This window comes from Protopterus annectens, chromosome 9.part0 (assembly GCF_019279795.1).
Source record: "Protopterus annectens isolate FY-2018-M chromosome 9.part0, PAN1.0, whole genome shotgun sequence".
NCBI lineage: Eukaryota > Metazoa > Chordata > Ceratodontiformes > Protopteridae > Protopterus > Protopterus annectens.
This window is the reverse complement of record NC_056743.1, coordinates 1528632703-1528648561: the sequence shown is the minus strand read 5'-3', so window position 1 is coordinate 1528648561 and position 15859 is coordinate 1528632703.

Here is a 15859-nt window from a genome sequence, read left to right as displayed (position 1 = left end):
TGCTGCATTGTAACAAGCAATTTGCTACAATTTACAAGTTAAAAAAAAAGAAAATCACTTTTTTTTAACTAAAACCTGAGCTGTGTAGCGATCCATTCAGGCTGGGTATAAACTGTACCAGTTGTGTGCTACATTTGCGGCAAGCACTTTGCTATAGTTAAAAAGAAGAAATATTTGATTTTTAATAAAATGTATGGATGGAGGGACAGGGGCAGGGCACCATACCTGAATGGCGGGGGCATGTTGTGCATCTAGCAACCTGGTAGGTGTGCCAGTAGAAAGAATGGCTGCTGTGTTTCTTTTGTTTGGTTTTGTTTTTTTTCTCTTCAGTTCTTAACTGGAAGAGTTGTGGGGCATGGATTGAATTGTAATAAGCTAATCGCTACAATGTACAGTGAAGTGCTTTGAAGAGCTGACAAAGTAGGTCACTGGTTGAGCCAGCCACACTTCTATTGTTTTTAGTACTGTGGTAATGTAGTGATGCTGTGGTACTGTTTACTCTCAGTGAGAGTAATGGTGGGATTAGCCTCCAATTTACACAAACATGTGCATCTGTCATGGGTTATGCCAGTTGTGTTAGAGAAATTAGGCTGTCAGTAAATATGAAACAGTCATTAAGCTACCTTAGTAAAATGAGTATTAGGAGACTAACTAAGAATGAGGACTCGGTGGTGACAGTAGTGGTTTTTTTTATGGGGGGACTACTAATTGCACAGATTATTGCTAATAATATCTACAGAGGGTACAGATCTAAAATCAGTGCAAAACAGTTATGGTTGAGGACACACAGTTCATAATCAGCTTAGTTACAACAGTAAGACAAATCAGTTTTGAGTGAGAATTTTGCCTGGGCATAATTGTTTACACCTATAGTTCACTGGGGTACTCAATATTCTGGCTCTGTCAAACAATGGAAAAGTAAATTAGTAGTTTTAGGGGAGTGCCTCCACAAAAATATACTTTTGCTTTTAGTTAAGAATCAGCGAAAGAGAAGAAGAAGGCAACTAGGAGTGGTGAGCAGCTTGAGAGCCACTGAATTTAAGAACAGAACAGGAAAAGGATGGGAGGGTAGGAAAATGTTTCTCATACAGCAGTCTGTTCTATGGCAGAGGTGACTTCAGTGAGTTTTCTCTTCAAAACCTTGGGATGTTTTCTTTTCCCCTTAAATATAAATACTGATCTCTAGCTCCTGTCTCAGTTCACAGGTAATTAGCCTGTAAACCACAGGATTCACCAAGATACACAGCTTTCCCTAATCTTTGTGAACTTTGAAGTGGAACCTATTTCATGGTAAAACCATTTAATGGTTCATCTCAAGCTGGCTGGGGGCTCCACCAGTTTTGCCACCTGATAATGAATAAGTCCACTGTATGGATTTAAGAAAAATCTCTGGTGGCACTCTGATACACTTGATAGATCAGCATCTATTGGAGATCAGTGTAAATAATCTAGACACTACTGGAGGCCTATAGCAGAGTGATCTCTGATAGTCTGACTCTGATGATCCACAAAGCATATATTTCCTCTGTCGTTGGTGGCCCCTGATCCATGAGGTGACCATGAGGATCAGAAACTAAACAGACTGTGCCACAGTTGGAATGAGTTTAGAGAATATCAGATCTGGTTGAGGGAATGCATAGGATAAATTAGTACTAAGTCATTTACTATTCATAAATCAAATGCAAGAAGACAATGCTTTGTCCCATAGCACTGTGGGGGCTTCTAACCAACTGGCTGTGCTCATTAACATTGCTGACAGGCTTTGCAGCCACAGCATGGCAAGCGATGCAGACTTTACATCCTCTTATTATGAGGTCACTGAAGGTTGTTTGCTGATATGGCTGGCAATATCACACAGTCTCCCTTAGTTTGCTGGGGTGAAGATTCAAATCTTGACCATGATTAGGTCATAGAATTTGTTTTATCTCTACAATCTCCCTAGTCTAGCTTGAACCCTAAACTACTTCAGCTTATAAAATCTTCTCTGGAGTCTCTAAGTTTAAGAGATTTATTCAAGTTTGTGGACGTCCTTGAAGTTTGCTTTTTTTCCATCTTAATGTAAGGAAGCCTTGGTTACCTCGTTTTCAAAAAGCCTTCACTGGATATACACAGTTTGGTAAATTACATTCCAATTTTAAAATTTCAAATCTTTAAGTAAGGTTACTCAGAAAGTGCTGTCAATTTATAGTCACATCTTACTTCTTAGGACATTCACGTCAGTTTGGTTTTAGATCTCAACACACTGCTGTAGCTGCCCTCTACAGAATGGTAAATGATTGCCTTATGGGAAGGAATCAAAAGATATATTCTGTTTTAGTCCTCCTTGATCTCTCAGCAAAATCTGACTTTACTGATCATGATTAACAAGGCAGTCTTGGAGTCTCGGGAACTAAAATAAAACAATAACTTTATGAAAGAAACAAGCCAACACCTCAGCATTATGCCTTCAAGGTATTATAAAACTACTATCAGCAAGGAAGATGTAATATATGCTTTTGCAGATTTAAAACAGCCAAATCAGCACCAATTAATGGCATTATAAATAAATGGATACATACATACATAAGTAGTTACCAATAAATAAGCATTGTAAATCACAATAAATACTCTAAACTATAGTGAGAAATGTATGCTATAGGTTCATAGGTTTATACAGTAGTAGTATGCTAACTGCCATTGCAGGCCATTTTAAGCCTAGCCAACTTTCCCGTTTTGTGCATGGAATTACTTATCCTGTTTAGTGTTTAGATTAATCTTACCTCTTCATGGACTATATTTACATTACGTCTAGTGATGATAACTGGGGCAATTCCATAGGTATCTTGAAAGACCCCGGGTGTGGGTTAAAAACATGTAGGAGATGCCTCTGTTCATTAGTAGTACAGGGGAGCCCTGGGATAAATTTCCTATTTCCTATTAATGGATCAAAGTTGTGCTTGAATTTGGAAAGTGATGAAATTTGCTTTACATGAATAGGGAGTCTGTTCAAGAGCAATCCTATCCTCTGTGAGATATACCTGTCCCTTCAAATTGTTTTATTATTGTTGCAGACAAGGTTTAGATACCTAGACCACATATTTCTGATGCTGTTTGATTTGCTGATGTTAAGTAGGTTTATCAGTATTGGGTAGGAGGATGCCTTGTATGCCAGCTACAGGTCACCTCTTAGCAGTTTGTAAGAGACTCAGAAAAGTGACAGGGCTTTGAGGTAGCTCATGCAGGGCAACTTTTTCAAGCCTAGTATCCTTTTTGTAAGGTACCTTTGTGGACATTACAGTTGTTGCATGTGTCTGGACAGTTGCACGCCAAAGGGGCATTATACTCAGTAACTGTGCTTACGATGGCTGAGAAAAGGGGGACAATGACATCCTTGGATGTCTGTGCAATATAGAAGGATTTCATCACCACACTGGACATGTTGGTTAAAGGATAGGTTGCTGTACACATAAGTTCCCAAATCCTGAACAAATGAGTCAACTCTTAGGGTCATTTTATCAATGTTGTACTTCCCTGGAGTAGATGACTTCCCAAAGGATACAGTAATGCATTTTTTGGCATTTAAAAAAGTTCACAAGAAACTTGGTGTATTATATCGAAGCTGCTAATTCCTAACCAAGGCGGCTAGAATCTCCATAGCCAATTCCCAGCTAATCTCCACCCTACACTACGCATCCCCCATACTGACCAACCTTAAACAGACAGACCTACACAAGCTGGATGCTTGTTACAACAAAATTGCTAAATTTGCTACTGGAGCCGCCTACCGCAGCCATCATTGTATCTCCCTTAAAGAACTAAACTGGCTAGAACCCCCACAACTCCTTCACTTTAATCAACTCACCCTCACTCATAAACTTATTAACCACCCCCTTAATATCCCTTCCCTTTAAACCCTTCTCCAACCCTATCACCCCACTAGGCCCCTAAGATCAAGCATTAAAAATCAACTCACTGTTATCAAACTCAAAAACTCAGCAGGAGAAGCCATATTTTCATGTACCATATCTAATGGAACAATCGTCCACCCTCTATAACTGCTCGACCTTCCAGCAGCCTTTTCAAGACTGCGCTCAAATTCCACTTAAATTTGCACTGGCTTTGTCCTTGTTCTAATCCAGACTAACACCCCCACCCTTACCCCCCCCACCTAGACTCTTAACCCGACTATACTACCGCCACTACTAATCACAGTCAGAAATAGCTAGTTGCCTTTACATACTTTAACATCTTGTCTGACAACTTTGTTACTAATATTATAAATGACAAGAAACTAACTTAACTTGCAACATTTGCTGTATATACTGCTAATAATCAATATCTTGTTATTGTACTAAAGCCAACAACCTGTAATGTTGTTTACTACTGCTGCAGCTTTGTATCTCTATTTATCATGTACATGATGTGGAGCTTTTCTTCCCGGGCATCCGCTGAAAAAGGACCTGCATCCAGTCGGAATTTCCCAGTAAACAAATGTAAATAAATAAATAAAATACATAAATAAATTAATTTAGCTTTAAATTATGATCCTGGCACCAGTTATTTGCTTGAGAGAAGCCTTTCAGGGTGGCTAAATCTTTTTGGATTAGAGAACTGCACCTGGCTTGCAATCATCTGCAAACTTAGTCAACCACAATCCATTAGTTTTGGCTTTAACTTCCAAGAAATAGGTGCCAAACAGCAGAGGTCCCAGCACCAAGCCTTGGTGACTTTATTGATGACTGGTCTCTTTGTGGAGGTAGCTTCTCTTATTTTGATCTCCTGCATCCTATCTGTGAGCCAGATGCCAAGCCATTCCTTGACATAGGGGTTTATTCTGGGTTTATTAAAATTTTCTACTATGTCTCAATGGGACATAGTGTCAAAAGCCTTGGCGAGGTAGGCAGTTTATCATTTTGCCTTCATCCATTGCTATGGTAACTTTTTCAAAAAAGTCTATCAGGTAGAGTAAGCATGACCTGGCTTTTATGAAGTCATACTGAGATGGGTTCAGTGTTAGAGATTTCATATGTCCTTATTAATTCCATGATAATTCTTTCCATGGCTTTGCATATGAGGCTGGTTAGACTTATAAGCCTATAATTCCCTGGGTGCATAGAAGGTCCTCCCTTATGCAGGAAAATAACTGTTGCTGTTCTGCATTCAGTTGGTACAAAACTGATGTGGAGGCTAGTGTGGAACGGTGTTATTAGAGGTGTGGCTAAATCTTCCTGAAATGAATTTTAGGTGAAATGAACTTTCGGTGAAATGAACTTTAGGTGATTTGGTCTCAGTTGAAATGGGTTTCAGTGAAATGGTCTTTCAGTGAAGTGATACGAATCCATATACATGTATATATATATATATATATATATATATATATATATATATATATATATATATATATATATGTGTGTATGGGTACGTATAACTTCACCTAAAACTCATTTCACTGAAACCAAATCACCTAAAGTTAATTTCACCTAAAACTCATTTTATCTAAAACTCATTTCACTGACAAGTAGTACAATAAGGCAAGTCAAAGGTAGATGTCCTTTTCCCCACTGTAGTGCAATCCTGGTGTTAGTATATATAGTTGGGGGTGTGTGAGGGGCGTAGCCCCCCGACTTACTTTAGTTTTATGGTGTCTGGTTTTGTTTTACATTATTTGATAAAATAAAAGTCAACTAGGTGGGGAGCTACACACCCACACACCACAATGTGGGGGCTGCACCCCCACACCCTCCCTTAATATATATATATATATATATATATATATATATATATATATATATATATATGTGTGTGTGTGTGTGTATATACAAACACCAGGATCACACTATAGTGGGGAAAAGGACATATACCATTGAACTTCTTTAGATTACTACTTGTCAGTGAAATGAGTTTTAGGTGAAATGAACTTTAGGTGATTTGGTCTTGGTGAAATGAGTTTAGGTGAAATTCAACTAACATAAAAACATAAAACCATATAATATATATATATATATATATATATATATATATATATATATATTTATTTATTTATTTATTTATTTATCTACAGCCCGGTTCATACACAATCATATCTGTACTTTAATGCAGGTTTAAGGCTATTCTGACTATTAAGTCCTGGTTTTCTATCTGCCCTAAAATAATCTATCCATCTACATTCTGCTAACTCAGCTTGGTAATTTAATATCACCCCAACGTCTTCCCAAATGAACAACTTGAATAACATGGAATTTAAATTTATGAGCACTACCCACCAATTGAATAGGTTTTTACAACACATTAGTCTCCACACCTCTGTGTATTTCTGACATATGCAAACAAATCTGTTGTTTTAATTTCAAATTAGTTTTTCCTATATAAAAACCTTTACAGGCTACACAGTTAGCAAGATATATGATATTTTCTGTTTGACATGTAGCATAAACCCTAAATTTAAACATTTTAGAACTCGGATGCTGGAACATAGTATCTGTATTAATTTCAGTACAATAAGTACAGGTGTAAGAAGGACATGTACCTTTCAGATAATTACTTATAAACTTGTTTTCAGAATTCACATCTTTAAAACATAATAACTGTTTCAAATTCTTTTCTCTTTTATGTGCAAACATAAGTATTTCACCTATTACATCTTTAATCTCAGAGTTAGACAACAATATAGGCCAATTCCTATTTATAATTTCTTTAATAGACTGTGTATAGCTATTAAATTTCATCATATTTCTAATATGTCTGTTTTGAGTGTTAATATTATTATGACTATCATTATTATCAGAATTACTAGCAACAAATCTTAAATATGGTCTTCCTATACCTTCTCGTTTACTAATAGTTAAATCTCTGACTTCATTCAATACATTTTTATTATAACTTCTATGTCAAAAATCTATTAACATATTATACAACTCTTGATGAAACTCTTCTTGCCTAGTATTCAATCTGCTCGCTCGCAGAAACTGCCTGTTCACTATACTCTTAAACGTAAAACTGGGGTGCATGCTCTTATAATGTACATAACATGTAGCTTGTATGTTTTTCTTATAAATCATAGTATCAAAGTAAGCATTTTGAAGGGCAAGTGTTGTATCTGAAAAATGTATTTTATCAGTAGAATAATTTAAAAAAATTTGTATTTTCATGTAAATAATCAATATATATTTTCAACTCATCTACACTATTATTCTAAAGGAGAAAGACATCATCTACAAAATGTTTAAAAAACACCAACTTTTTATTCCTAAACAATGTAGGGTTCACAATGTCAAGAATAAAATGCTCTTCCCATCGTACTAAAACTAAGTTTGCATATGTGTTTGTAGCTGGAGTTCCCATTGCCACTCCAAGTTTTTGAAGGTATTAAATAGAAATATATTATTCTCGAAAACAGTGTCTAGAATTTTGCATAGCAGCTCAATTTTAGATGGTGTAAAGCTGCTATGGGCCCCTAAAAATTCTCTAATATACTGAACACCTAAATTGTTCTGTATCACTGTAAAAAGAGATTTTATATCTAATGTTCCTAATAGAAAATTATGTTTCTCATTCTCCTGTGACCATTCTCTTAGTGCACTTAAAAAATTAATAGTGTCCTTAATATAACTAGGGCAAAATCTTAGAAAAGGTTTTAGCTCTTCTTCTAAATATTTAGATATAGCTGCAGTAACCTATTTATTTCCTGCTACAATCAGCCTCATGGGCAGTGCACTTACATCCTTATGAATTTTTGGTAAGCCATAGATAAATTGATAACAGGTTGAGCAATATAAAGATAATTATATTCATCAGGTGTAATATCCCCTCCCATCAACAAATCATATAAAAATTATTTCACTCTGTATATAATATTATTGACCACAGTGGCATTCACACACTTAAAAGTATTATTATCAAGTGATAACTTGCACATCGAGTCATTATATAAGTCCACATCCATGACAACAATTTTACCTCCCTTATCGGCAGGTTTGATTATAATATCCATACGTGTATACAGTTTATGTAATGCCTCTCTTTCATTTTCAGTTACATTATAAAATTTAGAGCTTCTATGTTCCTTAAAAAGCAAGGTATATAAATCTTGCTCATACATCTCTAGAAAAGTTTTGACTATAGGATTATGAATCGATACAAATGTACTCGATCTCTTCAAACTCAATCAATTACTGTTGCCAGTATTTTTAAATAACTTTAAATCAATGTTCCTAGCAAATAGTCTTAGTTTAGTCAAAGATTCATTAATATTACCTTCACATGAAGGTATAAATGTTAGACCTTTACTTAGGACCAACAGTTCTGTTTGTGTGAATGAATACTTAGATAAATTAACAATATTCGAATAAATTATTTAATTGCTGCTCTGCTCCTCATCATCGGTCCTACCTTGTCGAGGTCCATTCCCGTCAAAGCTGAGATTTGTGTGGTTAGTCCAGAAGGCTGGATTCGTTGATTTACTTTTCTTGTTTTTTGGTAAGTTCATGCTAACTCTTATATCAGAGACGGTTTGTTGCTTGAAAGGGAAGAGGTTGGAAATGCTTGTATTCTTGAGAAGGGGGTATTGGTCTAAGTTTAACATACGACCATTCATCTTTTAATTAGAGTTGAGATGTAATGGTTGTAGACTGTTAACGGCAGGGGTCAGGTTTAGACAATGAAAAAGATTTTGTAGTGTCTTTACATTAGATTTAATGCCATTATCCAACTTAATTTTACCCAAGTTTTCTTTATTTAAGAAAGGGAGAGCAGAAGTATTGAGGATTAGAGATTTGACATACTTATTGTAGAGTATAACCCAGGCTGGACACCATGTAGTGTAATCCTTATTGTAGGTAGCTATGTTAATGATCCTACTACCATTGATAATTTCATAATATAGTTTAAAATCCGGCAATCCAAGACCTCCTTGCTCCTTAGGGTATGTAAGTTTAGTGTAACTAATCCTAACAGATTTAGGGGACCATATAAATTTCAAAATGAATGAGAGAATATTTTTAAAGAATTTGTTGTGCAGGGTAATATTTGTTGCATTGAAAATATATAGAAATCTAGGAAGTATGTTCATTTTTATGATTGTTGTTCTAGCAAGGAATGGAAGTTTAAGTTTGGCCCATCTGTTTAAGTCATTTTGTACACTCTACCATAATTTAGAAATATTACCCTGATAGTGAGCTGTATGTTCCTGGAAAAAAAAGATATTCCTAAATAGTGAAAGTGTTGTTTAATGTTTATACCTTTGGGAGAGAATATGCTTGGGTATGGAGAAGACATATTTATCGGGAATATTAATGATTTATCTCTAATGAGTTTGTAGTTTGCAAATTTGGAGAAGGTATTAATGGATGACATAATTTTCTCAAGATCGGAACTAGGTAAAGTAAAGTAAAGTAGATGTTTAAATCATCAGCATAAGCTGATAGGGGAAGTTTAGTGTTATATAGGATAGGAATGTGATGATAGGTTTCCTGTTTGATTAATAAGAATAAGGGTTCGATGAATAGGTTGAATAATAACGGAGAGAGAGGACATCCTTGCCTAGCACCGTTTTCAATTTCAATTCTAGATGATATCTGATTATTTATTTGTAATATAGTGTATGCATTAGAGTAAAGAGTTTTAATCTTGTTAATGAATATATTTGGTATGTTAAAATGTGGAAGAATATCAAACAGAAATTCTGTGCTGATTCGGTCAAAGGCTTTGGATGCATCAATAGCTAAAGTGTATAGGGGACTTTTGGCCAGGAAAGAGAGTGAAATCATAGCTTCTAATGTAAGGGTGTGGTCTATTGTTTGTCTGTGCATAATAAAGCCAGATTGTTCAGGTGAAACAATACTGTGAACGACTGCTTTAAGTCTGTTGGCAAGAATTGTGGCCAAGATCTTCATATCCATGTTAACAATAGAGATAGGTCTATATTCCCAGGGGTTTTTCGAATCAGCGTTATGTTTGGGGATAAGGATAGTTCTAGATGCGTTAAGGTGGATGTCTTTCATTCCGACTTGGGTAATATGATTAAACAGCTGAAGCAGATCTTTGGAAATTTTAGATGTGAAAGATTTATAGAATTCGGTCGTGAAGCCATTTGGTCCAGGGGATTTGTTAGATTTTAAGTTATTAATTGCTAATATAATTTCTTGGTGTGTAATTTCCCTGTCAAGGGAATCTTTTTGATTCTTAGTTAGCTTGGGGAAGGATAAGCTGTTTAAGAAACTTTGTAGTTCTGCTTTGTCAATAGGACCTTCTGGAGGGCAGTAAAGTTGAGAGTATAGAGATTCAAATAGTTTAAGAATATCATGCGTAGTCTGATATCTTTCCCCCTGATATGATATTTCTGACATAAAGGAGGATGTTCTATTTTGGTTTATAACTCTGGCTAAAAATTTAGATGGGAATTGGGCCCATTCCAAAAAGTTGGCTAAGGTTTTTATCTCATGAAAGGAAAGGTTATCAGATTGTAGATATACATTTCTTTTGTAGTTGAAGTATTTCATTCTCAGATTCAAATGAATAATTTAATTGTAATTTGGCTTCAAGCTTATATATTTTATTTGTTATAGCTGATTCGTTTTTATTGTAAAGTTTCTTGTAGTATGATGCTTTGTTTATAAGGAATCCTCTAATCATTGCCTTGGTGGCTGCCCAGGAAAAGTCTAAAGAGGTTGAGTGGGAATTAAAAGATTGAAGAAATTGATCCAGATAGGACTCCACGTGTGAGATTATTTCTTCCTTCTTTAAAAGGTTGGGATTTAGCCGCCACCAAATAGCTTTGTTATTTAAGGATCTTGATGAGGGCCAGTGAATAGAAAGGGAGATCTTGGAGTGGTCCAATAGGCATCTAGGATCAGTGTGAAATGAGATATCAAAGTTACTAAATATTGAGGAGATTAGGAAGAAGTCCAGCCTAGACCACCTTTTATAGCAGTTGGAGAAAAAGGTGAATTTGTTATTTTTTGAGGGGCCGTTTTGAAAGATATAGGGACAGAATAAGTTATAATCTTCTTTCAATTCAGATATAGTAAAGGTTGCATATTTATTGTAATTAGCATTAATGTTAGTCCTGTCAATCTTTGGATCCTGGATAGAGTTCCAGTCACCCCCCGCCCACAATGTAATAATGGTTAGGAAATGATGAAAGTAATTTGTAAATTGTCATAATAAAATGTTGTTGCCCGGAGCAGGGGGTATAAAGATTAATAAATAAGATAGGTTTATCTAGGTGAATGTAGGTTGTGGTAAAGTAACACCACCTTCCCTCTTTGTCTGAGTCAAAACTAATTATATCTTGTTGGAATTTATTTTTAATTATTATAGCGACCCCTGCGTTATTGGTTTTAGCTCCAGATGTTATTATAGTTTTAACCCAAGGTCTCCCTCTGTCCTCTTCCCACTGGTGATTAAATAGGTGAGTTTCCTGGACAAGTATAATATTTGAAGCAGATTTAAACACCAGATGCATAAAATGTTTTTTTTTTATTAGTTGCTTGTAACCCTTTAATGTTCCAAGACTATATTCACCATTTGCGTACTAAGTTATAAAATTAAGTAAAATGTGAGATATGGAGAATGTAAAACTGATTAGGAATAAAAACAATTTAAACGAGAATGTTTGGGCAAGGATAAGAAACCTTTCCTGCTTTAAACCTGTGCCTAACCACCACCCAGCTAGCCCGGAAGGGACTGGGATATTAGGAATTAATGTGGCATAGGAAAACATTTTACAAAAACCCTGTGACCCCACCCAAAAAGTGAGACTAACATATCCCAGAGTGACCCAACTATAACTACAGAATCTAAAATGCATAACAATCCTAAACAGGTTAGATAAACAGACTCATAACTCAGCTATCTAAAACTTAAACTGAGAGCTTAGTTATTTGTGTATCTAAGAGTTAGCTGTAACTATACGTGATATTTAACACCAAAATTTTGTAAGCATGTTAGAGTTACAAAATGTGTATATAGATTTTCCTTTACAGCTAACACTAAATCCCTTTCCAAAAAAAAAAAAAAAATGAGTATTATTGGTAATAAAATGTAGTATTCAGATATAATCTTGTGAGTAGGTTTAATGAAACTATTTAACCAGAACATGTAGTGGTAAGGCTCTTTGGCCCCAAAGGTAAAAAACTGTAGCAGAGGAACTAGAATTAGAGTAATACTTGGAGAACTCCAGATATAATGTAAAATACCATGTTCAGGAAGTAAATAACAAATCAGAACTGTTTACAATGAGATCTTTCTTGTAGTATAGAATATCTATACTGGAGTCCTAGATTTCATTTCTTATAGAGAAGGTAGATAACCATTCTACAATAACAGATAGTCATATATTACTCCTGACCTCCTAGAGAGTGACATCCTGTAAATCATGCCATGTAAATTAACAGAAATTACCTGACATCATAAAACAGATAACATCAAAGCATCAAGTTTATAATACTAATAAAATACTAATAAAAATTCCATACAATGCATAACAGTGTAAGGTACAAACAGCCTGTAGTCTGATTGTGATTGTGTGTCTTTCGGCTTTTCCCGGTTAAGGGTCGCCACAGCGGAACTCCGGTCCGCTAATGATTGGCAGTAGATTTTCACGTGCTGGCTTGCCGGGCCTAACGCACAACCTACAATGAAGGAACGCCCATTCACGCATGTCGACACACAGAAGACGCTCTAACTGAGAATCGAATGGGCAACGTCTAATGTGAGGTGACAACGCTACCGCAGCACCACCACCGCAGTTGCCTGTAGTCTAATGAACGAAAATGAACCCGCTCCTTACAGGCTTAGTACAAAATCTGTACACATGCTATCCCCTTTAGCTTCTGTAAGAAGAAAGAAAAGAGAAGAAGAACAAAAAACCTCCGATATTATTTCAGCAGTAAAATGCACATCCTTTGATAATGAGCTTACTGGGTTCCAACTGATGCACTTTCATATGAAGAACTAAGCCGTTTACAGAGCTATTTTAGAAAACTCTGAATCTGATATTGATCACGGTGGGTTTTTTTGGGTTTTTTTTATATTTTACAGAAGAGCCCCGTTCAAGGACTATGAGACAGCATCTTTATTCTAAATTTGAAGCCCTAGTATATGTATAGTAAGTGACCCGGATCCCTATCAAAAATATAGGGACATTCACCCACAGAGAATAATAGCAGAAACGGGTGCTTGTACCTTTATAACCACGCTACTCTGACATTAAATCAGCATTCAATTCAACTTCCCTATTACTTTTTGATTCTACAAAACTTTACTCACATAGTTAAATAGAACATGAAGAGAGACAGGCATCGCATGTGTCCATCTAGTTTGTCCCTCTAGTTGTCCTATGGATGTAAACAGAGGCTGACATTGTATTATGCACAGCTTTATTATTCCACCTTGATATCACTGGAATGCCGAGGTGATAGGAGCTGTTTTAATAGGCCAATGCCAGTCTTACGTTGTCACTTACTTCAGTTTTAACCTACATGGTTATACTCAATGGAACTTTACATTGCCATTGACCGATGTTTACTCTGGAAAAAAAAAGACAAGCATTAGGAAGCTTGTACCTTTAGGGTCCCCTAAGGCTCATGGGAGAGCTGGGGTGAAATGAGTTCACATTGCGGAGGATCATGGTGGATAATGAGAGGTTTAGTTGCTGAACCGCCAGGGGCCATGAGGTGAGGAGGACTGTAAATTGGTCAACGAACGACAAGACAGGAGTCGATATCAGCACCGAAGGAAGTCAATATAGGATCGAGGCAATCCCTCCATGATGGGCCAGACCAAAGAGACAGCACACAGAACTCGAAGTGAGTTAGTGTTTTTGATGTATAGCATCTGAACATTCCTTGAATACTTCAAGAAACACCAAAGTAGCCTCCTTGCTGTTTACTGCAGATAATTTGGAGCCCTGGTGATTGAAAATCAGAGTGCTTGGGTACTTCATCTGAAATTGTATTTGCTTTTTAATTAGGTATGCGCAAAAGGGTGCAAGCTTTTGTCTTTCCAATTTTATCTGTGCAGGAAGATCAGATCATAAGTATATTTTGGATCCGTTCCATAGAATATATTTTTTGTTTCTGGCTGCAAGTAAAAGTTTGTTTACATGTTAAAAATTTAGTATTTTTGCATAGACAATTCTCTGATTTTTTTGGTCAGAGGATGGTCTGAGGGCTCTATGGGCTCGTTCAATTGTTATTTGGTCTGCCAAGGGCGCATTGTCTAGGAATAGAGCAAAGATTGTAGATATGGTTTCAGGTAAAGTGATATGGTCTATACGTTCCTGAATACCTCTTAAAATAATATTGTTGCACCTGGATCTTGCCTCAAGGTCCAAAAGTTTCTGTTGCATATCCAGTTTAGTTGTGGCATTTGATTTTTGTTCTTTTTGTAACTGTTCTATTTTGATCTCATTATCAAAAACCTTTGCTTCAGTTTTGTCAATTCTTGTAAGTATTCTGTCTATAGAGTCTCCAAAGGTTTTTAGTTGAGTGGAAAAGCTTTGTATTGCAGTTTGGATAGCCTGCAGTGCCATTTTTAAATCTTCCATGTTGGTTGGGTCAGATTTCACTTTGGTAGGAGGTTTTGTAGATTCCGGTTGTTTGCCAGTTCTTGTCCTTTTAGGTATTATTTCTTTCTCCGGAGATGAGATTGAGGAGTATTTCGCTTTTGTAGTTTGTGCCTCCATAGAATCAGATTCCTGTAACATAGTTGAATTTCCTTATTTGCTTATTTAGGAGAATGTAGGCCGGAGAGCACCAGACCTCATTGGCAGCAGACACAAGTAAGGTAAGGAAAAATGTACAGCAATCCACCAAGTAGTTACTCCAACTTCTAGTTCGAGATTCAGTATTTGGTTTCAAGTAAGTTCCTTAAGTTCAAGGTGAGGTTATTAATCATAGAAGTAAATTCTCTCACATATAATAAGTTTAATATTTGATTGTATGATGCTGAGCTATGGCCTAACACTGTCTGTAGGATGGCAGCCATCTTGATCTCATAGTTATATTCTGTAAAAGTATCTAAATCAGTAACTGCCTCACTGCACTTGTCTGCATTAGAAGAGTTAGCGATTATAGTTGTACTTCTAGATACGTCACTCTTCACTACAGGTAAAGGTGATGCTGATTGGACAGGCATGTTAAAAGGCAGTAACATTGTATCAGCCGTTTCATTAACAGAAGTGGAAACTGTTCTTAGCTGCTTTTTCGGCCAATAGAAAACATGTTGCTTCTTAAAATCATTTATATCATGAAGGATCTTATGTTTTTAAGTTCAACCAATTTCTCCTCAGATATTTGAAGTTTGTCAAGCATTACATTATACTCAACAGATATTAAGGTAAAGTGAGGAGAATGGACTAATTAAACTTTTATATTTTCAATTTCAGCAACTAACTCATTTTCAACCTTAGAAAATAGGTCAATCATTAAGCACATATAGTCCGAGCTTAGTTTTAGATTAAGTTCCTGCCATTTGTGTAACAATTCAGAGTACCTGTTGCCATAAGTGGGCATGTTGGTGACTAGTAGTCCTCTCGGTACAATGCCCAATTCAAGATAAACACAGAATCTAAAGCATTGCCACTGCAATTTCTTTAAATATTCAATTTTAAACATCAAGATTCGCATTTTAGATAGTAGCTCACCTTTAGTCCCATCATCTCTAGTATTTGAAACAGTCTCATCACCTGTAACTTCTCTGTTATTACACAGCAAAAAAGTGTGGATTATTCGCAACATTAAGCATACTTTGCAGTCTTTTTGTTGGAGCATTCGTAGCATTCACATTCCGATAGACTGAAGAAACCCCAGGTTGAGATTCCATTTAACTAGTGAAAATGACGTGTTCCAGATAAGGTAAAAACAGAGCAAACAACCAAAAC